We start from the raw sequence: 22,595 nt of genomic DNA, 5'->3' as shown, positions 1-22,595 counted from the left end.
GCCAACAAGGAAAACAACAACAACAACAAAGGCAGCGACAATTCGACGATCGTCGTCGTTGAACGTGAAAAGCGGAAAACTTTTGCAGTTTGTGGCACATAAAAAAAATGTAAAAAAAAAAAAAAAAGATAAAATTGAATATAAGTAGTGTGGGCAAGTAGGCAGCAGCGGGTGGGAGGGGCGATGGGGAGTCGATCATGCACAAGCCAAAGGCAACTCGAAAACGTTTGCTTTAAGGTTAGGGTTCAGCTGATCACTGATCGATATATATGGGTTAGTTGAACTTAGACTGAAGAAAACATGACAGCAAATAGTTAGTAATTGAGTGAGTTAGATGCGTACTATATATGTATATAGATGTATTTATAGATTTAGCTGGACAGATGGGGGCATATGTGATAGAAGATCTGGAAAATTGTTGCAATTTCAGGGATAAACTGTCTTCATTAATGGAAATCACTTTTAGTGAAATAAAATAATATAATATTATATTCAAGAACTATGTAGAATCATTCTTGGAGGGGTATATAGACTACATATAACATAACTTAATAATTGTAGCAAAACTGTAGATTTAGATATAAAGCAAAGAGATGTACATATATAATAGATAGATGAAATAGAGAAAAACGGGGAAGGGGCGAATTTGTAAGCTGTCTTTGTCTATGAAAACCAAGGCATTAAAGTCTAGTGACAATATACTAAAAGAGAGTAAGAGATGTGGCAGAGAAGAGAAGCATATGATAGATATGAGAAAATCTGGAAAATTGAGTAGATTTCAGGGAAAATTCAAAAGCTGTTTTTCGTGTATGGAAATCAATGATCTAACAGTCGCATAATCACATAACCCTGCCCAAAAGCTATAAAGAATCAATCCTTCAAAATTTATATAACATATACATATAAGATATCTTCATAAGCGTAAAAATATATGATAATTATATATGAGTATATAGCATATAGCAAAAGATAGTATGGACTACATCAAAATAAATACATATATGATAAAAGTATGGAAAATAAAAATGCTTTGGAGCAACTCTATAAGTTTTCCTTCATAGAAGTCAATCTTGACAAAGATACCACACGATATTAATCCTAAAAACAATAAAGAGCCAATCTTTAACATCTATATATATAAAAGAAAGTTGTGTAAAAGTGAAGACCGCTTATAACTTGATTTGGGCTGAACCAATTTTCATGGTTTTTGATTTGTTGGATTTGTCTCCGCAACGAGTTTAGTATAGGGTCTTAAAAATACTGAAAAAATTTGCCGAATACTTGAAAAACGCGGTTTTTTCCCCAAATGTTCAAATTTTTTTTATACCCAGTAGGCTTGGTAACAGTGACAGTTTTGACAATAGTGTAGAAGTAAATAAACAAATGTAGTCAGTCAGTCTACGGTCTCCTGACCTCGAGCAGACCTGACTATTCAAAAAAAAAAAAAAAAAAAAAAAAAAAAAAAAAAAAATTTTCAAATCAAAAGGAAAAATATTTCAAATCAAAAATCTGCAAAAAATCAAAAGATTAAAACCTGACTGTTCAAAAAATAAATAAAAAATTAAAAATTCGAAATTAAAAAAAAAAAAAGGTAATTATTAAAAAGTGTATTTTTGGCTTTTTATATTTTCGGACTTTTAAACTTTATAAATATTTCAAATCAAAAATCTGCAAAAATTAAAAAAAAAATCAAAAGATTAAAACCTAACAATCAAAAATAAATAAAAAATTCAAAATTCAAAATTCGAAATTAAAAAAAAAAAAGTTAATTATTAAAAATTGTATTTTTGGACTTTTACAAAAGCTAAATATCTCGAAAGTTCAGGTATTTGTTTGTCTCAAACATAAATTTGTGTAAATTATTTATATTTATATTTCTCGATTGTTTTATATGGTTTTGTGCGAGGGCAGTATTACTATTAATAAAAATGCCGCGTCCTAGAAGATCTAATCTTTCCCGGCGGACCCATAATGCAATTAGGCAACGGAATAGCGCGAGTCAATTATCTGACGAAGAGCGAGAAATCGCCCGAGAAAGGCTCCGCGTTAGTACCCAGGGAAGAAGGGCCTTAATTCGTGCTTCTCAAAGAGAGGCAGCCCGTGAAATGGCAATAAGAAATGGTTCAAGGATTGATTTGAATCGAGCAGCGTTTCGATATGATTGCACCATTGATTACAGCTTGAATCGTTTAGTTTGCATTGGTCCAATGGACGTTGTTTGCTAGCATTGTGGCGCATTGAAGTTTGCTGGTGAAACGCCCGGTTTGTGCTGCCTTAGTGGTAAAGTGACATTGCCATTAGCGGTCACCATAGCCATTGCGTTCCCTGCTTTATGGCGAAACACTAGAATCACGACATTTTCTAGCGAACACTCAAAAATACAATGCCTGTTTCCAAATGACATAATTTGGGGCGGAAAATATTGGAGACGGATATTTAAGGTAATTTACGTTAAAAATTTTATTTTCTATGACTGCCAAAAAAAAATTTTGAATAATGTAGTTTGTTAGATTTCTGTAAATAGTGTTTGTAAATATAACTATAACTATGGCTTTGAATTTAAAGATTCAAGGCCAGATTTGCCATCGCATTGGATCATTGCAACCTATTGAAGATGCACAGCAAAAATTCTTGCAAATATACTTCATGGGCAATATGGAAGAACAACTTGACCGGCGTCAAGAAATGAACACAGCTATGAAAAGAGCAATTCTCCATGATTTGCATGCTTAGAAATTTAAACCAACCAAAACTGTGCAATGGAACGCGTTTGGTGATAAGAAAACTGATGAGCAATGTGATTCACGCGTTGATACTCAAAGGAAAATTTAAAGATGAGGAAGTTCTTATTCCTAGGATTCCGATGAGCTCAACAGATATGCCCTTTGAATTTAAACGAATTCAATTCCCGCTTCGTCTTGCCTTCGCCATGACGATCAACAAGTCACAGGGCCAATCTTTGACTATTTGTGGCCTCAATCTAGAAAATGCGTGTTTTTCTCATGGTCAATTGTACGTGGCATGCTCACGTGTTGGCAAACGATCCGCATTATTTGTTCTTGCACCCGACCAAAAAACGAAGAATGTCGTTTACAACAAGGTGCTTGAATGAAAATCCGATTAATAAATTTATCAGTGTATCCCAGCCTGAACAACATAGCTTTCAACAATTTTTTACCTAGAAATAATATAGAGGGCAATGCAACGTTTGCCGGGCCAGCTAGTATTTACATATATCATATATATATCATTGCTAAATAAATCTAGTTTAATAAACATTTTATATGTATACATTTACTAATTTAGCCCCAGCTTCGGAAAACAACAGCTATTATTCTAAAGTTATATGTACATATGTATAAACCCTAAAAACTATGAAGAGCCATTCCTTAACAAATTTTGATGTCAAATATAGCATTTTAGACTCCAATTCGGAAAACAAAAAACTATACTAAATTTATAAACACTTTCTTATACAAGTATAGGAAATATCAGAAGTTCTGTCTATTCAACTAAACCACAGTAAAAGTTTTTGGTTATGTGGAATCCATTGATACAAATGGATTGTGTTTTGCATTGTCTGCAGGCGACTAAAATAGCATAAATATGTTAGTTAATATTTATAAAAAAATATGTACTGTAATAATGATCACACTAATCATAATCGAAACCACGCTCTCTGCTCTACAGCAATGTTAGAAATATTTGCATTGCTAAAAGAATCCACGCATACAAGTGGATTCACTTTCACAACAGAGTTTTGAGCAGCGTCCACTTGTGGATTGAAAGAGTGTGTGCTGAGTGTGGAGTGGAGTGGAGTGGGCCTGCCATTTGAAGGGGCGGCCAGACACCTTGAGGAGCACTTGGACAACATTGAAGCATAAACATACATTCACACGCACACACACATAGAAATGTGTGAATGTGCAAATGCAAATGCAAATGCAAATGTAAAATACATGGAAACAGGCTGGCTGTGGGTGTTGTTTGTGCAAAGTGTAGCCAGATATTGCATAAGCCTATTGCATAAGACAGATCTGGCAACTTCGTCGCGATCAGCTCACCTGTTTTATGTTGTGATCCTGCCAAACGATTGCGTGATATATGCAGTTCCTCTGCCTGGCATGCCTGCAACAAGAAATAAAATGGCGAACTGTGCATGAGATAGTGTGTGGAATGCGATATGTGGAATGTGGAACGTATGGCCTAACATTGTCATAAATATAGTCATAGTAATTGCTGTACAACTCCTTCGCAGTGCAGCTCTCTTGCTCTCTCACACACTCGCATGCCACACACACACACACACACACACACACACACACACATACAGACACAGACATACTAGAATATACCAATATGGAGCATTGCATTTCACTCTTGTTTTCGATTTCATTTTCGTTCGCTCGGTCGCTGGGTCGTTGGAGCAGCAACCGCAGCAGCAGAAGCAGCACCAGCACCAGCAGCAACTGCTGCCGCAGTCGCAGCCAACGCCAACGTCATCAGCGCCGCGAAGATTTTCTAAACGCTCTCACGTTTGCATGCGCTCTCTAGCGGCTGCTGTCTGCTAGACTTGCTCTCTGCGCTCGTTCGCTCTCTCTCTCTCTCGGCTGCATGTGCAGCGCAGCTGACGTCGTCGTCGTCGTTAGCTTATGTTATTCAATAGCGCACGCCGCTGCCACTGCCACTGCATTTGTGTGTGTGTGTATGTGTGTGTGTGCTTTTGTATTTCATGTTATTTTATGTCTCTCTTTGTATGTGTGTGTGTGTGTGTGTGTGTCTTTGCTATCTGCCGCCGTCGTCGCCATCGCCGTGGTATTGTACGTTGCCTATTGCCACTGCAACGGCTGAAACGACCTCCTACAGGTCTTTGACCCAGTGCGACGACGACGATGCCGCGCTCTTGCCTGCTGCCCGCTGCCCGTTACTCTCTGCCCGCGCGCTGCCATGACGTTCGCTTAGCTTTTCATTTGCACGTTATTATTATTTTCCTCAGTTTGGTTCGCTCACTCGCTCACTCGCTCGCTCGCTCGTTTATTCGTTGATGCGTTTGCTCGCTCACTCGTTCGTTTTGTTCATTCGCTCGTTTGTTGTTGCTGCCGTTGTTGTTGCTGATGTTGTTTCTTTCTTTTTTTTGCTGTTGCTGTTGTTGCTGTTGTTATTTCTCTGTTTGGCTTTGGCTTTGGCTCTTGTGTGTGCATTTCCCTTGTGCTGTGCGCCCGCGTATTTGCTTTTCTTTCCACCATTTCCCTACTTGCGTTTTCTATTGATGCGTGTGGGCCAGCCTAGCCCTACACACACAAACCACCCACATCCACCCCCTCCCTCCCCACACCCACGCAGCACCGCCACCTGGCCACCTCCTGCTGATAGAGCATCTGCAGCACGCCTAATCACAGGCATTTCGAGGACTGGGCAGAGGCAGCAACTGCATTCATATATTTCCTCCTTCTGTTTCTGCTTCCCCTTTGCCTTCTGCTGCCTCTACCTCCTTCTGTTTCTGCTTCTCTTTGTCCATGTCTTACACTTTGTTTGCTCTCGGCTACTTCTTATTTATTGCACCGTTAACTGGGTTGCATTTTATTTTGTGTCTGGCATTTGATTTTGGCAGCGCACCACCCAACGCCCCCCGCCCACCCACACTGGCTAATGCCTCAGTCGGCGCATTATGTGGCATGTGGCATATGTGGCACGTGGACGCACGTGGAGCGTCGACATTTCATCGACATTGTTGGCGCGACGCCTTCGAAACTGGCGCAGCCTTCGACCATGTAAAAAACCACTTGAGGCAGCTGATATCAACAGACAAAGAGGGACAGAGCGAGAGAGAGACAGACAGACAGGAGAGCGAGAGCGAGAGCGAGAGGGTAAGGGTGATAGACACACACACACACACACACAGATGTAGCTTGCTTTGAAATCACTGCATTGCTCTATAAACTTTTAACCCAATTTTTATGCCTTATTTACAGAGACAGCAATGTTTTATTGTATGGTACTTACACACACACACACACACACATATGCTGGCTGGCTGACTGCCTGCCTTTGCCATTGATGGAGTCATCCGTTTGGCGCTGTTTCATCTTCGTTTCTCCCGTTATTTATGTTCTGCTCACTTCAGAGAGTATTTATAGCGGTACCAATAAAAATTTAAAAAAAAGGACAGCCTATACCAAGAGGTGGGCGGCATTGGGCTAACCTGAGCGCAAATGTTAAGCAAACGCAAATTAACGGTACTCAAATTAAAGAAATGAACAGGAAATTGCAAAATATTCCTTGGTTTATTAATTATACCCTGAACCCATTGAAAATGGGAAATCAGGGAATAATGGTTTTGTAAAATAGTATGTAAGGAGTCATCGCAGACCCCTCAAGTTATATTTATTCTTGATCAGCACGACGAGCTGAGTCGATATAGCCTTGTCCGTCCGTCCGTCCGTCCGTCCGTCCGTATGAGTGCGTCGATCTCAGAAGTTATAAGAGCTAGAGAGTTGAGAGTTGAAATTTGGCATGCATACTCGTGTATACCATACGAGTTTGCTTTATTTTTTTAATAACTCATCCGATAACTTTTTTGGCGAGAATAATCGAAAAATTGATTTTGTGTTTTCAGCCTAATTTGAACCCTTTTGGACCTGAACTTCAAATTTGCGTTGTATATAAAGTTAATGGATACAAAGATTTTGTAATTTACAGATTTTGGATACCACGCCCCCTTCGCTCCCAATTTGTAGAAAACGCATTTCAAGTACTAGAGACTTGTGCTTTGGAATGTACACACATTTTCACCATATGATTACACTCTGAAAGTTTCATTAAGATTAAGATGCATGTGTATGTATGTGTGCATAGAAGAAGTGCAGAATGATTAGATATCAGCTTAGAGGGTTCAGGGTATCGCCTAGTCGAGCAGTCTCGACTGGAGCCTTCTTACTTGTTTTGATCATATGTTAGCTAAGCTAGAGTACATGAGGAATAGTAGAGTTGTGACACCTACTTACCTTCTTCACCTACGATCGATAACGATATTATCGATGAATTTGATGCCTGCGATTAAGCGAAAAGTTAAAGGCCTTATAGAGGATTTGGGCTGTGATTGACTTCATTCTTCAACTTTAGAAATATAGTCGATAATTGCGCGTGTTATCGATTATAGCTAGAGAGGGTGCCTATTAGAAGATTTTAGCTTTGATTTACTTCCCTTCTCAAGTTTAGCATCATTATCGATAGCTAAATGTGCAACCGATTAATTTCTGCTGGCAAGGCTAAAGGCTCTCAAATTTAGATTTATAATCGATAATTGCGTGTGCTATGGATTATAAGGAGGGTAGTAGAAGTTTAGAGTTTATATTTACTTCTCTACGCAAATTTAACATTATAATCGATACACTTTTGTGCTGTCGATCAATTTGCGCTGGAAAGGCTAAAGGCGCTAAGGGCTAGGAGAGTGTTCAGAAGTCTATTTACTTATTCGCTCAACTTTCGCACTATAATCGATAGGTGTATGTGTTATCGATGACGAGTAGAAGCCTTCGACGGTCATTTACTTATTTCCTTAGCCTTAACATTAGCATCGATAACCATTGCTGTTATCGATTAATAGGAGAAAGTTAATTATAATCGATAATTATCTGTGTTATCGATTCTAGCTAAAGGGGGAGCCGACTGGCTTAGCTTAGGCGTCTATTTACTCATTTCCTCGGCTTTAGCATGCGGCTCGATAACAATTGGTGCTATCGATTAATTGGCGCAGTCAACTGAGCAGCGCCAAGATCACAGCCAAGCGAGCCCATAAAATCCTCGACCTTTGCATCGTGGCTAACATTTAATCAACGTGCGACCAGCAGCGACAGCAACAATTTCCATGCCGAATTCGTGTGGCAGGCTAGGCGAAAGAGTCAATGACATTGCCACAAGCTGTGGCAGCACCAGCAACAGCAAATTCACCGACGAATGTGTCACTGTATGTGTGTGTGTGTGCATATAAGTGCATCTATATGTGGACTGGGACATGAGCTGCACATGCTGCGCTCTCTGCAACAACAACTGCAACTGCAACAACAACAACAACTGCAACAACAACAACTCTTGAGTGCCAACTACTGCCCTACATTCAAGGCAACGACTCGGAGATAAGCGCTCACACACACACGCACGCACACATGGCCACTGCCAGCAGACACTTCTATGTGGCCCCCCAGCATTGCAGCCCAGCCCCACCCCCAACCGCAGTTGCACTCCCTCGTTGCACACAAAAAAAAATATACTAAAACTAAAAGACAACAACAACAACAACAGCGCAACACAGCAACAACAAAAATTCCGCTTCAAGTTCCAGAGTCTGTTCCGCATATGTGTGCCTGTGTGTGTATGTGTGTGTGTGTGTGTGCGTGTGTGTAGACATTCTAAGCGGTCATAGTCCCAGTAAACTTTCGCCTGCCGCATTTGGCGGCTGTCGTGGGCGTTGCAGCTAGAGCATTGAGCAGAAGCAAATGCAATCAGCGAATCGGCGAGCACCTCTACAGAGCATACAACAGTCTTTCAATCTGCCAGCCGATCAATCAATCAATCAAACTGTTGCAAATTCTATCAAGCAGACAATTCGTCAGTTGATTGAATATACATTCAATTCAATGGCAATCGGAGTATCAATCAGACTTTGAATCAGTCAATCACTCATTTATTTCACATACGAATCGAAAGTAGATCAATCAATTGATCAATCAAGGTTTTCCATAATCTCTCAGTCCGTCAATATATCATTTAAAGTTTCACAAGCAAGGAAGTCAATAAACTCTCAATCACTCTGTCAGTCAATCATTCAATCAATCAATAATAAATACCTTAAACAAATTAAGTCATACTTAAGTAACTTATCAATACAAAAGTTAGATCAGCTGTCAATCAGTTAATTAGTTAATGTCTTAGTCAATCAGTCAATCAATACATGAATTTGAAGTTTGTCAGTCAAGGAATTCAATTCAATTCAAGTCCATTTCGAATGCATGTCATCAATCATTCAGTCGATCGTTCTATCATTCTATCATTCATATATTCAATCAAGCTACTTATCATTCAGTAGAATTGGTCAATCAGTCAGTCAGTTGATTCAGTCAAACTGATTTGTTACGCTAATGATCAGTCATTCAGTCAATCATTACAACAGTCATTCTATGATGATAACGTAAGCTTCCTATTAAATGTAAATCTCTATTTCTCTCCCGCTCTCCCTGTTTCTCTCGCTATCTCTGTCTCTCTTAATTTGTCGGTCTCTCTCACTCACTGTTTATGTCACTGTCTGTTTCTGTCTCTATTTCTCTTTTCCTTTCTGTTTTCTCTGCCTCCCTCTCTCTGTCTTTCTTTCCTTCGGTCTATCTCCCTCTATGTCCTGCTATTTCTTTTTTTTCTCGCTCTCTCTCTCTCTGTGTCTATCTCTTTATTTTTCCACTTTTTTCATTCTCTTACTTTCTCTCTCGCTCTCACTTACTGTCTTTATCACTCTTTGTTCTCTGTTTTTCTTTCTCTTTTTTTCTGTCTACCTCTCTCTGGCTTTCTCTCTTTCGCTCTGTCTCTCTCAATGTCCTGCTCTTTCCCTCGCTGTATCTATATCTTTTTCCCCATTTCTCTCTCTCTCTCTCTCTCTCTCTCTCTCTCTCTCTCTCGTTTTATGCCTTCCCTATTGAATCTATCTAGCTCGTAATTCACGCTTGCTTTCTGGTTTTGTATTTCAATGGAAATACTTTTTTTGGAATCGTAATTTCATCCAGTGCGCACAATTTGCACTTTGAACTTGACTTCCCCATCCTCCGCCTATCGCGCTCGCTCTCTCTCTCTCTCTCTCTCCCTTCCGCATGCTCATATTAGGTATTTGAGTCTCATTCCATAAATTTCACTAAACTTGAATTAAAACTTTTCATGATCAACGACCAACGATGCGATGTAATCTGTGTTTCCCCTCCCCGCCCAGCGCTCTGCCCCGCCCCTGCCCTAGCTGTTGGTCGAGGGGCAATGCTAAAGCGTTAAAGAGCAAAACAAACAGAGAGAGAGTAGGAGGAGAGAGCGAGAGAGAGCTAGAGAGTGTGTGTGTCTGTGTGTGAAAGAGAGAGCCAGAGATTGGGAGCCAGAGCAAAAGGGAAAGATATGGAGTAAAAGTGAACGGGCAAGTTCAAGTTTATTTTCTGATGGAAAAAAAAAGCTATAAGAAAAGAGAGACCGAAATATGTACATATATAATATTATAAGCAACAACAACAACAACACCATCGAGACAGCCAAAATAAAGGGCAACAGAATCAAGCGAGATACGAACGACAACAACAGCAACAACGATGGAGACTGGAGAGAAACTAGAGAACCGCGAGCGGTGGCAGCGGGGGCAGCGGGGTGCAAAAGAAAGGTGTGACAAGTCATATTTAACGCTGGCTAAAGCGTGTGTGGGAGAGGAGAGAGGGGACACAAGACAGAGGGACAGATTGCAGGCGAAGCTAAATATAAGAGCTGCAGCTGAGATACACACACACACACACACAAACAAACATATATATATATATGTATGTGTGTTGACCCCCAAAAAAAAAAGAAACAACGATTTTTTTTCTTTTTTGTATCAACTGTGTGTAACTGTAACCGGTTTCCATATTGACGCCACAGCCGCTGGGTCGCTACCCTCAGCAAAGACCAGAAACTACAACAACAACAACAACACATCATAATAATAATAACTACAAACTTAACAAATGCAAATACATGAAAAAACAACAACAACAACAAAAACAACGGCAACAGCTAACTATCTAACTAAGTAGCTGGCCCTTTGAGGTGCCGCCTAAGCCAAGTTTCATGAATTTGTAGCGCCCAGCAAATGGTCAAAATTATTAAAGAGCGAGAGGGAAAACTGAATCGAGATATGAACTGAGAAGTAGTAAATATTAAATTTGAATCGATAGCACAGAAGAAGCAGAACAACTTTGATATAACCTGCAAGGAGAAACCTACCCACATATAAGTATAATATCTACATATTACTAGAAAATATATATAGCTTTATATTTGTATGTACAATATATACATACATATACATATATCTGTAACCTATAAAACATATATCACGCAACAAAAAATGTACATTCAAATATTTTATCGAATCGTTTGCCATATTTATCGATCAGTTTCACATACTAAAGGGTATATATGCCCAAATCGAATAAAAACCTTAATACTTTCTCATGTATATATTGAAGATGTTTCAAACATCATCATTCCATCACACTTACTTAATTTATATTTAATTTATACAATTTTATTTTCTAGAGAGATTGAAATTATTGGTTTAGTATACCCAGATTAGAGCAGCAAATGTAAGCCCCTAACACTTTCCCATTGAGTAAACCTAGACATAGATACCCAAAGCTACATCATTCTATGTTTTCCATTCATTTATAAAAATGAATAAATTCTGAATTTTCGAAACGATTCAAGTTATCTTAGGATATCTAGACATATATATATAAGAAACATAAAAAAGAGATCAAATTTTAGTTGGCATATTTATCGATTTTATAATCTGTTTCAGTAGTGATATATGCAAAAATTATAGAGCATTTATGGCGCAACTAAAATTATCTTAAGGAAGGTATGGTATATATGTATGCCCTATGTTATATTCCCTATCATCGTGCCTAATATTATTCATATGTAATTAGATTTTGTGAATTTTCCCTTAATTTTCAGTGTTAATAAAAATTTACAAAATTAACTGCACTTTCTTGATTAAACAATTCTACTTTGGTATATTTTTGTATTATATACATTTTCTCGACATTTTTGGTTATCAAATCTTTCTCAACAGCTGGCAGTTGAAGCTGTGACTGTAACTGTCACTGTAACTGTAACTGTGATTGTGACTGTGAACTGTAACCGTGACTGGGGGTCGACTGGCAAAGTCATTTCAGCTCTCTGCTCTCTGCTCTCTGCTAGACATTAGCCTGCTCCTCATTCACTCTCCCTGGCACCCCACCTGCCACCCTGCCCCTTGCCAGCCCTATTCTCTCTCTTGCTCTGTCATTACGCTGCTTTACGCTCACTTGAACTTCCAGTTTTTTTTTTTTTTTTGGGCATCTTTTCCGTTGACAAGCAAACAAAACAAAAGAAGGCTGCGAAAAGGGCGTAAATTTGTTCATTAAGCGTTCATTGACACAAGCTTCGTGCAGGGCGACGAGGCCAGCGGGTAGTGGGGGTTGGGGGGCAGGTCAAGTGTGTGTGAGGGTCGCGAGCTGGAGCTGGAGTTGAAGGTGGCTCACCGGCACTCGGGCAGCAATTGAAATGTCCATTTTGTGCGAATCATGCGCAAGGAGCCATCATTCAAATGGCGTCCAAAAAGAAAGCGCCAAAAGAGAGAAGAGAAGAGAGCGAGGAGCGAAGCGCAGCGGAAGGTTGGGGTGTCAGCTGTTTAACTGTCGATCTGCGTCAAACAATTTTGATGGCCGCGACTTGACAGCCATTTGAAGCGCAAACACACACATATAGACGCCAGCACACACTTACACATCAACAAACACACACACATGCTGAAGCTTTTTTCAAGTACAGTACTTCAACATGGAGCTGGCGTCGTAATTGATGTGAAAGTGAAATTTTGTTTCGGTTATATTTTCTTTCTCCTCTTCGCTTTATTTTATTTTATTTTTTTTTGCGTTGCGTTGCGTAGCGTGGCGGGGTGTGGCATGGCATAAGAGGGGCAGCGGCGGGTCAAGCCAGGTAACTGCGAGTGACCATAACCTTAAGTTTTGTTTTCATATACATACATATGTATCTTTACAGTTTGGCCAAAGCAACAAAGCAAAAGCAAAAGCAGCAAAACGAATGCTGATCGCTGTCTTAAGTCGCTGTCGCTGCCGCTGCTGCTGCCAGCGTCGCTAACGTTGCTGCTGTCAAGTCAATCTTCTGAGCTAAAAGAACACGTGCTGGCTGAACGAAGACAGTGGCAGCGACGTTGACGCCGACGCTGACGCACAGCCAGCGACGCCGTCAGCGCCAACGTCAATTCCGACAACGTCGTCGTCGCAACGGGTTCAATGGCTGACCCAATTTCGGGCAAAGCGTCGAATGAGTGGAAAGAAGCAGACAAGAGCGAAGCACGCACTATGAAGTGTAGTGAAGTGGAGAGTGTGGAGTGTGAAGAGTGGAGAGCAGCACAGCGCAACGGTGTGAAGCTTTAAATGGAGTTGAGCCAGACCAAACGGGAATAGTTGTGAAAGCAGCAGCAGCTAAACCAAATGAGAGTGTATATGTGAGAGAGAGCAGAACATATGTACATATATGAAGGAACATTTCAGAGAGATAAAAGTTCATCATATGACGATGATCTAAAGCGAGTGCTGCTCTCCACAAATAACTCTCACACACACTCTCTCTCTCTCTCTTTCTCCCTCACTCTGCTTCTAACTGAGCTGAGCTGCTGTTACAGTTTGCTTACTTACTTTATTTGCCGTTGTTGCTTTTGCTTTTGCTTTGGTCGCATTGCCTGATTGGCATTCATGTGATTGTTGCTGTTGCTTTTGTGGGTTCGTTGTTACTTTTATGTAATTTCATTTATTTTCACTCTTTCCGTGTGGCTGACTGTATTTTTTTTTTCCATTTTTTTCTGTTTGCCCGTTTACTTTCTTTTGCGCCAGAAGGGTAGCAACTGGTGGACTTAGCGTGTGAGGGAGCGAGCACGAGCTATACACTCTGGCCGCCTAATGCAACGGAATTGGCAATGCAATAATTTCTCAATGCTATACGCGCTGTTATACACCTATTTAGATGCCTCTACATATGTGTATGCGTGTGTGTGTGTGTGCGTGTATTTATGTCTGCTTGTATTTGCATATTAATTTGCGGCCTGGCGCTGGCAAAATGTTATTGTTTGACCGTCAACCGCTGCGTATACGCAATGTGCAAATCACATTACGCATACGCCCCCTTGGCCGCGCATATATGCATATTCAACATTGAATGCGGCCAAACAACGGCGCGACAATAACAATTTGCACACCCAACTGCATCCTCAACAGCAGCAGCTTCAGCAACAACAACTACAACAACGACAACAACATTCATGTTGCTCACAATTTGTCGATTACGTGAAAGTTTATTGAACTTTCGATTTTGCTAAAAACTATTTTCAATTCAAAAGGTGGCGCACAATTGCACGCCGCAAAGCACTACAGATACGGCTACGTGTGTATGTGTTTGTGTTTGTGCGCGTGTGTGTGTCTGTGTGCGTGCATAGTTTGCTCAGTGAGTCGCTCGGTCAACGAGTCAATGGCGGCTGTTGGCAGTTGGCAATCGGCGCTTGAGGCAGCCGCCAAGCGAATCGAATGCAATCGTGACTCACACACATAAGCAAAAACACACACATGGCAAGAGTTTGACCGACTATAATTTACCCTGTACTGCTAATCATATTGGACTATGAAAATCATTGTGATAGAGCACATATTATTGCATATTTTAATGACATTTAACAGCTATGGATTATTATATTAATCGATATACATATATATTATATAGATATGTGTATACCGAAGAATATATATCCAGAGCTCATCCATAGATTCAACGGAATCAATGACTATATCAATATTAAGATTATGCAAATCAATTGTGATAATCTATTATTATTATTTAGCACTTTACTGATATATAATCGATATATCGATATACAAACAATCGATATATATCAATGTCTTTTAATTAATTTATATTTTATGAAACTTTCGTGAATATTTTACTCATTTTATGGTTAACGAAAATTGTTTTCTAAATCAAGTTTCATTAACTTCGACTTTTCTCATATCTCTAACATTTTAATAGAAGCCAAAAAACGTTCAGCCATGCCCAGGTCTATCCGTGTGTTGTCTGTGTTCTTTGTGTTCGTTCTAGTTGTTTCTTTTTATGGCTTTTTCACTCGTTGCGTTTTGCTTTGATTTGCTTTGGCACTTTCCATTGCATAAGAGCAAAAGTGGATGGGAAGTTGAAAGTGGGTGAAGTTGCGCGCAATGTTTGCAATGCGAAATCGTGGACAAAGTGAGTAGATAAGACAGTGGAGCTACATGTTGGGGGTGGCTGGTGGATTGACTTGGCAGTGGCTACTGCAGCACTATTCAAACACTTGAAAAATGACCAAATGGATACTCAAACGACAACCTCTTGGTCAAGACATCTCTCCCTCCCACACACACTCTCTCTCTCTCGCTCTGTCTCTCTCTCTCCGTCTGCCATTTATTCCCATTTAAACAAGAAAAGAGAAAAAACAACTCACTTCCTTGTTTGCGCCTCCCCCACTCGACTGGCTGCAACCGCCAATGGCCTCGACAAATGCACCCCGGCCTTCCTAGTGCAGCCGTAACAAGCGCTTGCAACGTTGACTTCATTAAAAGGTAAGCAGCTGGGATTGGCGGATTGGGGGGGTGCAACGTTGTCTGCCTCTTAACCACCGACTGTGCGCCTATGTCAAGTGTGTGTTTGTATATATGTGTGTGTGTGTGTGTTTGCGTCTGTGGCATGTTATGTTGTATATTCAAACAGCAGGAGCAACAGCAACAACATTGCACGGCTCGTCATCAACAAATTGTTTTTTACTTTTTCATTGAAACACAAGCAGGGCATATTGGTTTAGCAGATATGCTATATATATGTATGTATGTATATATACATAACATATGGTCAACATATTATTTTACATAGTTGTAATCGCAACCAAGATAAAATATAATAGCATACTGAACATGTGACTTGACTATTAGATGCCCTAGCCTACGCTCTAAATGCGCATACTTAATAAATACAATGCATGCGAATTTAATGTATGTATACAGATATATACATATATATGTATTTATATACATAGATGTGTGTTTATCTATCAATCATCGCAGCCATTTACAGAGCAACAGCTAGTCGAGTAAGCATTCATTTCACAACTCGGCTGCTTATTAACCGTTGTCCTCCTATTCCACCTCTCTTCCGCGCGCGCGCTCTCTCACACTCACTGTCACTCTGCACACCCAGTTGCGCTTGTCCATCTCTCTAGCTGCTCTGCCCGCCTCTGCTTGCTAGTAAGCTCTTCTTTCCTCGCTCGCTCTCTCTCTCTCTCTCTCTCCTTCTCTACCTCTCTCCCACACCTCCTGATCGCGTTGCCATCTATGCCTTTTACATCTGCCACCCATCTCATTGCAATTGGCGTCATTTCGTGCGGCGCTGCCGCTGCCGTTTGCATCATCACCTTGTGCCGTTGTCAGGGCATTGGCACAGTTTCTCTTCTTCTTCTTCTTCTTCTATATGCATACATGCATAAACTCATACACACATTCACACAGCTGTCTGCTTTGTATGTGCTTTACTCTTTTTTTTTTTGCATTTTTGCTGCGCTTCTAATTCGCCTTTTGATTTTCTTGTTTTCGCAGTTGCAGTTGCTTTTCATGTTGTTGTTATTGAAAGGGTATTTATTATTGGATATATGTATTAATGTGCGTATAAGTGTGTGTGTGTGTGTGGCTATTTGCTTGTTTGTATTTGATTAACTACTGCAGAGGCTTCTGTGAGTCTGACTACGTCCATATTGAAATCATGTTGAAGCCAAATATCGATGTATCAATACTAACATATCGTAACTAAGTAAATCGATAAATATGACAGCTTTTGATGGTTATTGAATTAAAAATCTTGGACTATTAAATAACTATAACATATATATTTATCTGGAATAGTCTAATACCATGCCTAGGAACAAAATTATTCAAATAACTAATATATTTTTCGCGATCTTTACGCGATCTTTCTCAGATCGCTCATAGCTGTTGAATACTCATTACTTACCGAGTTCACAGTAAGCGAGGCAGCGACTGCTGTGGCAACGTCTACGGCTGCGAGTCCTGCTCCGCGCAGATGGAATTGGAATTGGCTGCAAGAAAGGCGCGAAAAGAAAAGCGAGAGTTAATTTTAATTGCGACTAGAAATGATATGATGCTACAGGTGAGCGAGCTACAAAGTAGAAGCAGAATTTAGATGGAAAGTCAGTAGCCGTAGGCTGACCACGGCATGACCCTGGTTTTATTTTCGACGCTGCACGCTAGGTCATATACCCTATATACCCTGGAACAGGCTGGCCGACGCTTGCTAGGCCCAGGTAATTGCGGGAGCTAAGGCTATAAAAATCAATATCTATGTCTGCGACGCTGTCTCTACTACAAAAAAGCTTTTGAGGGTCGCGGTGAGGGACGACTGTGTGTCATTGTTGTTGCTTGCAGTGCATTTGCCAAAAAAGCTCTCGCCAGCAGCAGCAACAACGACAGCTGCTGCTCATCTTCCCTCTTGCAGAAAGCTTTCATTGCCGTCTCTCGCAGGTAGCAGAAGAAGAAAAAGAGCAAAACGAAAATAACAAAGGAAAAAGCGCGACGCGTCGCTGCCAACGCGACCTGCCGCCTGCGCTGGGCTATTGGGATAGGTCCAAGTCCAGGCAATGTGCGTGCGTGTATGAGTGCTTTTGCGCTCCCCCTTGCTAAATATAGCAAATGATTGCAGTCGCATTTACAGTTGGCTCGCTCAGTCGGTTAGTCAGTCAGTCTGTGCCTCCCCTCTAACAGTACTATTCGCTTAACGTCTCTTTGCCCGCACATTCCACGTGGCCGTGCACTTTGCTCGCCTTTGCGCATTGCATTTGAATTTTTCTATTTCTTTTTTGCACTGCAACAAGAACACAAATATCAACGTCAAGCGAGAACTGCACTGCACATAAACACACACACACACACTTACACACATATATGTATACATGCAAGTGCATATAATTGTACATGTAAATGTATGCCCGCCCCCTTTTGCCATGCCCTGCACAATTTTGTTTTCAGCAAAAAGGTTGAAGACCTTTCACCTACTTTTGTCACGAACGGGGCAAACGGGGCGAACGTCGGCACAGGGCGAAGAGCAAACAGTTTTTCGCTGCGCGAAGAGTACGAGCGAGTGAGGCGAGCCAAGGCGAGGCAAAGACAAACAAAACAAGCGACGCTAATTCTGGCGCACTGACTGCTAAATACCCTGACATGTACACATGTACATGTACTACTACTATAGCAGCAGCAGAAGTAGACATTTTATATAAATATAAATAATGCAAATCAAAACACCCAAGTCATAAAATGTTATCTTATCTCTGCAAACTTTAGATATGTATATGAATGTAAGTTTGAGAGTCTTTGAAGCTGTCGGTGCACATGCATGACCACTATGATTAATGGAAGGGTATTTCAATAGAAACAGATGCAGCTGCGAGCGAGAACGGAGTGAGGACGAATGAAGTATAGAGGAGCCTGAACTCTGTTTTATGTTCGTGTGAGTGAGCGAGAGCATGAGTATGTGTGTGTAGCTATTGTGCACTGAGTGTTTGTATTATTGTGCACATACAATATTTAGCACATTTAGTTAGTTCGATTTGCAGGCTTTTATACTCTACACCCAAAAATAATGAAAATGCAGGGATTGTTGATGTTATGCAAATCTGCGATCTACATAGTAGTTGTTTAATCGAGATCTCTGCATTAATATGGACGAACAGACGGCGAAGTTAGTGGCACTCGTGCTTGAGTATGAATGTATGCATGCATGAATATGTATGTATGTACATATGCATGTGCTTCAGGTATCTGCCCGTCAGGAACTTTCGGCTATAGCACTCTCACTCTTACTTGTTGCAATCATTGTTGCTGCTGGTTGTCTTTTGGGTATTGTAATCTGCACGTAATGTAATCCAATATTGTGATGACAATAGAAATTGGCAGATAACGGTGAGTAATTGTGGGCAAGCAGAAATCAGAATTCATATTTCAGAAATATTTCAATATATTGTATATATAGTAGTACAAATAAATATATATAATATATAGAATTCGGTTGCCTTGCCCAACATCTGACCCTCTTCAGTAGCTTTCTATGCGGTAGTTTGTCGCGGTTTTGTTTCAGCTTTTTCATTTATGCTTTGTTGTTTTTGCCAGCCAATCGCAAATTATTTGGGTCAATTATAAATATTAAACGCAATTAGCAATGAAATTTCAATTTCATTATCATCAACGTTGACGGCGACGCTGGCAGCGCATGAATAACAACAAAAACAAAACAAATTTGTTGACGATGCGCACAGCGCGACTGATAAGCAGGCGAGTGTGAGTGTGAGTGCGAGTGCGAGCGAGAGAGAGAGAGTGAGAAGCATAGGGTGGAGAGCCAGAGACGGGTTCGGTGACGAGCTGGGCAATGCATAAGCAAGTGCGAGCTGAGGGTAGATGGCGGGGGATCTGACTGCTGGCGGCACCAAACGATGTCGTCTTCGTCGCCGACGTAAGCGTCATCGTTTATTCTCTCGCGCAATGTCAAGATTATTGTGACCTTAATTTTGGACACTGTCAAAAAATGCGTTGAGCAAACGAAATGCGTGTAAACAACAGTTAGATAAGATACATACTCATGTGTATATGTATTGTATGCACAGCAGCAGCATCGGAAGCTGTTCTTAAACAGCTGATCAAATTTAAAACCAACTGGCAAACAGTCCTTGACAAATGCCAAATGGCTTATCGCGGCATACAATTCATGCTCTCCCACTCACACCCGCTACATCAGTCATTGGTCGTTTTTTTTTTTTTCCTGGACGTAAAAAATGTCAAAACAGAAATGAGCAAATTGCAGAAGAGAAAGAAAAAAAAAACAAATGAATAAAAAGTCTTCTAACACACACACACACACATGCACAGACACATACATGCAAATGGCCATCCGCCTGCCACCCCAGGCGAGTTGTTGATTATCTTTGACTTGGAAATGACCTTAAACTAGGTTAAAGCTCGCCAAAGTTGCCCAAGTTGGACAGCACGGCGACGGCGACGACGACAGCAATGACGACGACAGCGACGACGACAGCAGCTGCTGTGCTTTTGTCTGTGCAGTGGCTGTAAATTTGAACTTTCTGTGCAGCTAAGCGTACAGCAAGAGAGCAAGTGAGAGAAACAGCGAGAGCGAGAGCGCAAGAGGAAAATATTAATATTAAAAAAAACTGCATGCATATAAAATGATGTAGGAAACGATCCAATGCAATGCAATGCAATGCGATGCGATGCGAAGTGCGCACAAATTAGAATGTCCACAAAAAGCTCTGCTAATTGCTTCATAATTATTGTATGTATGTACATACATATCTATAAACACATGTAAACGTATGCAATATATACATGTATTTATGTATACGTCTGTGTAATTAATTTCTATTTGCCAAGAGAAAGTAAAAACAAAAAAATAAAAAATACAGCAAAAATGAGGGAAAAAAAACATCATTCATTGCTCATCAAATTTGACGGCAACGGTTCGTTTTCTAATGTGTGACCCCTCTGCTTGTCTGCTCTCTTGACTCCTCATTGCCATTGTTGCGGCGTAGGCGTAAAGTAAGCTGCGCAGCGCCAATAACGAGAGAGCGCACAACGCAACACAACGAAAAAGAAATTAAACATAAAAGAGGAGCAACAACAACAGCAATGTGCATAACAAGCCATAACAAGGGCCAGGCAACCAGTTGGCACATAGTCGTCACCCCCCCTACCTCTACCCAACAGCTGCCTACGCCTGAGCACAGCTTGAAAACAACGAGAATGAGAGAGCCGATAGCGCCAGTGCTGTCATAATTTTTCGAGCAAATAGAGCCAGATTGGCAAAAAAAAGAAGCTAAAAGAAGCTAAATTCAGGAAAAAATAAGCCAAAATAAAAGCTGGGTTTAAAAAACACTATTTTCTTAATTAAATTCATTTATGATTATTCATTTGTTTTTGATTGTTTGATTCCTTCAACTATATCTCCACTTTCAAGAGAAATAATCAAATCAGGAACGTCGAAATCATCACTCCACTCTCAACAGAGACGTATTTAATAACGACACCTAAGACCATTAACGTAGAAATTATAGATATATGTATATGCATATACATATATACAAATTATAAAGTATTCAATCGTTTAAAGAGAGGTCAGGTGTTTAATAAATAATTGTTATTTACCAAGCCGCTTTGTCACTTGATTTGTCCAAAACCAAAATAAATTTAACGCTTCCAATCTTATTTCTTCCAGAAAATGAGGAGCCAACGAATGTTTAATTATGTTGTACATTTAGTACGGTGTAGTTTAAATCGCTAAACGCTCATGCAGTCGCATAATTTTGTTTGGCGGAGAGTACCTAGGTTGTTGATGAGAGCAATTAATGTGTGATTTGCCACATAGAGGAAAAGTGCTGTTGGTTGTTGCTGTGGTTTTTGTTGGAGTTTGCCCAAAATCAATTTTTTCTTTCTGTGCCCATCCAATTCGTGCACGTTAGTGTTTTTTTGTTGACACACGAGACCTGTTGCTCATACCACGAAATGATTTCTATAGATTGTATGATATAAAATCATGTATCGATACTTGTATTCATGATTTTTTGTGTTGACAGCGATAAGAACAAAATAAATCAAAATAAGTAAATGAAAATTAAATAAAGCTAAAATAGAGCTAAATTAATTTTTTTAAAGCCAGAATTTCCGCAACCCGCCGTTTTCAAATTTTTCCCGCATTGGGACTTCAAATAAAGCCAGATCTGACGGGAAAAAAGCTAAAATGACACCCCTGGATAGCGCACAGCACAGTTGTTTCTATCTCTCTGTGTATATGAGTGTATGTTCGTGACTGCGCTAAGAGAGCGCTCGTGAGAGCGGCGGCCAAAAGGTGAATGACATGCCCGCTCACAGACTTGGCGTTAGCTACAATTCGGCTTTGACTTCGTTAATATCGAAAATGCAGAGCATTAGATGTGCTTGTTGTTGTCGTTGTTATTTTTTCATACATAGCTACATTTGTGAAGCGGCGAACTTTCAAAAAACAAACACAACAAACGTAATGCTAAGAACGAAACGGGCGCACAGCAGAGCAGACAGTCAAAGCTTTACAGCAAACGAAAAAGCTTGCACTGTATGTGCGCTTGCTTCGTGCCAACGCTCGTCTCTGCTCGGCAACTGACTTCGGCAACGGCAATGACAGTGTAGCTGTGCCTCGTACTTTACATTCTGCCTCTTAGTAGGTCAACAAAATTCCGGACAATGGCCTTTCGCTTTCGTCTGAGCGTCTGCGATGCGTCGCTGTCGCTGTTGCGCTGTGGCGCTGTTGCTGTTGCTGTTACTGCTGTCGTCGCTGCAACTGCAACTAGAAGCGACGCTGGCGTCGGCGCCAACAGCGAATGAGCGTGGAAATGTAAATAGAAGCGATGCAAAGACAAGCGAAGCATCGAAACCCGGCCGCTCGCCCGCCCCACCAACAAGCTAACACATGAACGCATATACATTCGTACATACATATGCATGCATTTCTGTGCATATGTATGTACATACATACATATATCACATGCTTGTTCGCTTGCATTCGCCGCGATGAACATAAAGATATTTCAGCTGTCGCCGCCGCCAGCGCCGCCGCCATCGCTGCTGCCTCCACTATTCGATACAGTTTTTTTTTCTAATTATTTTTTTTTTTTACTTTGGCGATGGCGT

The 22,595-nt window shown here is 40.6% G+C and overlaps 3 long non-coding RNA genes across 4 annotated transcripts; 1 reads left to right on the top strand and 2 right to left on the bottom strand.

The window, feature by feature from the left end:
- Positions 1-1,128: 1,128 nt before the first annotated feature.
- On the top strand, positions 1,129-4,190 carry LOC149268022 (uncharacterized). 2 transcript variants are annotated; one of them, XR_016270899.1, is made up of 4 exons: positions 1,129-1,825; positions 1,912-2,441; positions 2,503-3,608; positions 3,691-4,190. It is a non-coding gene; the product is annotated as an uncharacterized LOC149268022 (long non-coding RNA). The 2 variants fall into 2 exon arrangements; XR_016270898.1 differs by having other exon boundaries at positions 2,566-3,608; positions 3,691-4,188.
- On the bottom strand, positions 4,089-18,032 carry LOC149268021 (uncharacterized). Its single transcript, XR_016270902.1, has 3 exons — positions 17,922-18,032; positions 16,864-16,948; positions 4,089-4,128 (listed from the first exon to the last, which is right to left on the bottom strand). It is a non-coding gene; the product is annotated as an uncharacterized LOC149268021 (long non-coding RNA).
- Positions 18,033-18,556: 524 nt separating this feature from the next.
- Positions 18,557-20,027, bottom strand: LOC149268020 (uncharacterized). The gene is made up of 3 exons (XR_016270901.1): positions 19,796-20,027; positions 19,499-19,680; positions 18,557-19,436 (listed from the first exon to the last, which is right to left on the bottom strand). It is a non-coding gene; the product is annotated as an uncharacterized LOC149268020 (long non-coding RNA).
- Between the last annotated feature and the right edge of the window lie 2,568 nt (positions 20,028-22,595).

The sequence above is a fragment of the Drosophila arizonae genome, chromosome X, assembly GCF_054131065.1.
Source record: "Drosophila arizonae isolate 15081-1271.41 chromosome X, UAZ_ARI_1.0, whole genome shotgun sequence".
Lineage (NCBI taxonomy): Eukaryota > Metazoa > Arthropoda > Insecta > Diptera > Drosophilidae > Drosophila > Drosophila arizonae.
The sequence above is the reverse complement of the archived record's forward strand: the minus strand, read 5'-3'. Positions and strand labels throughout refer to the sequence as shown.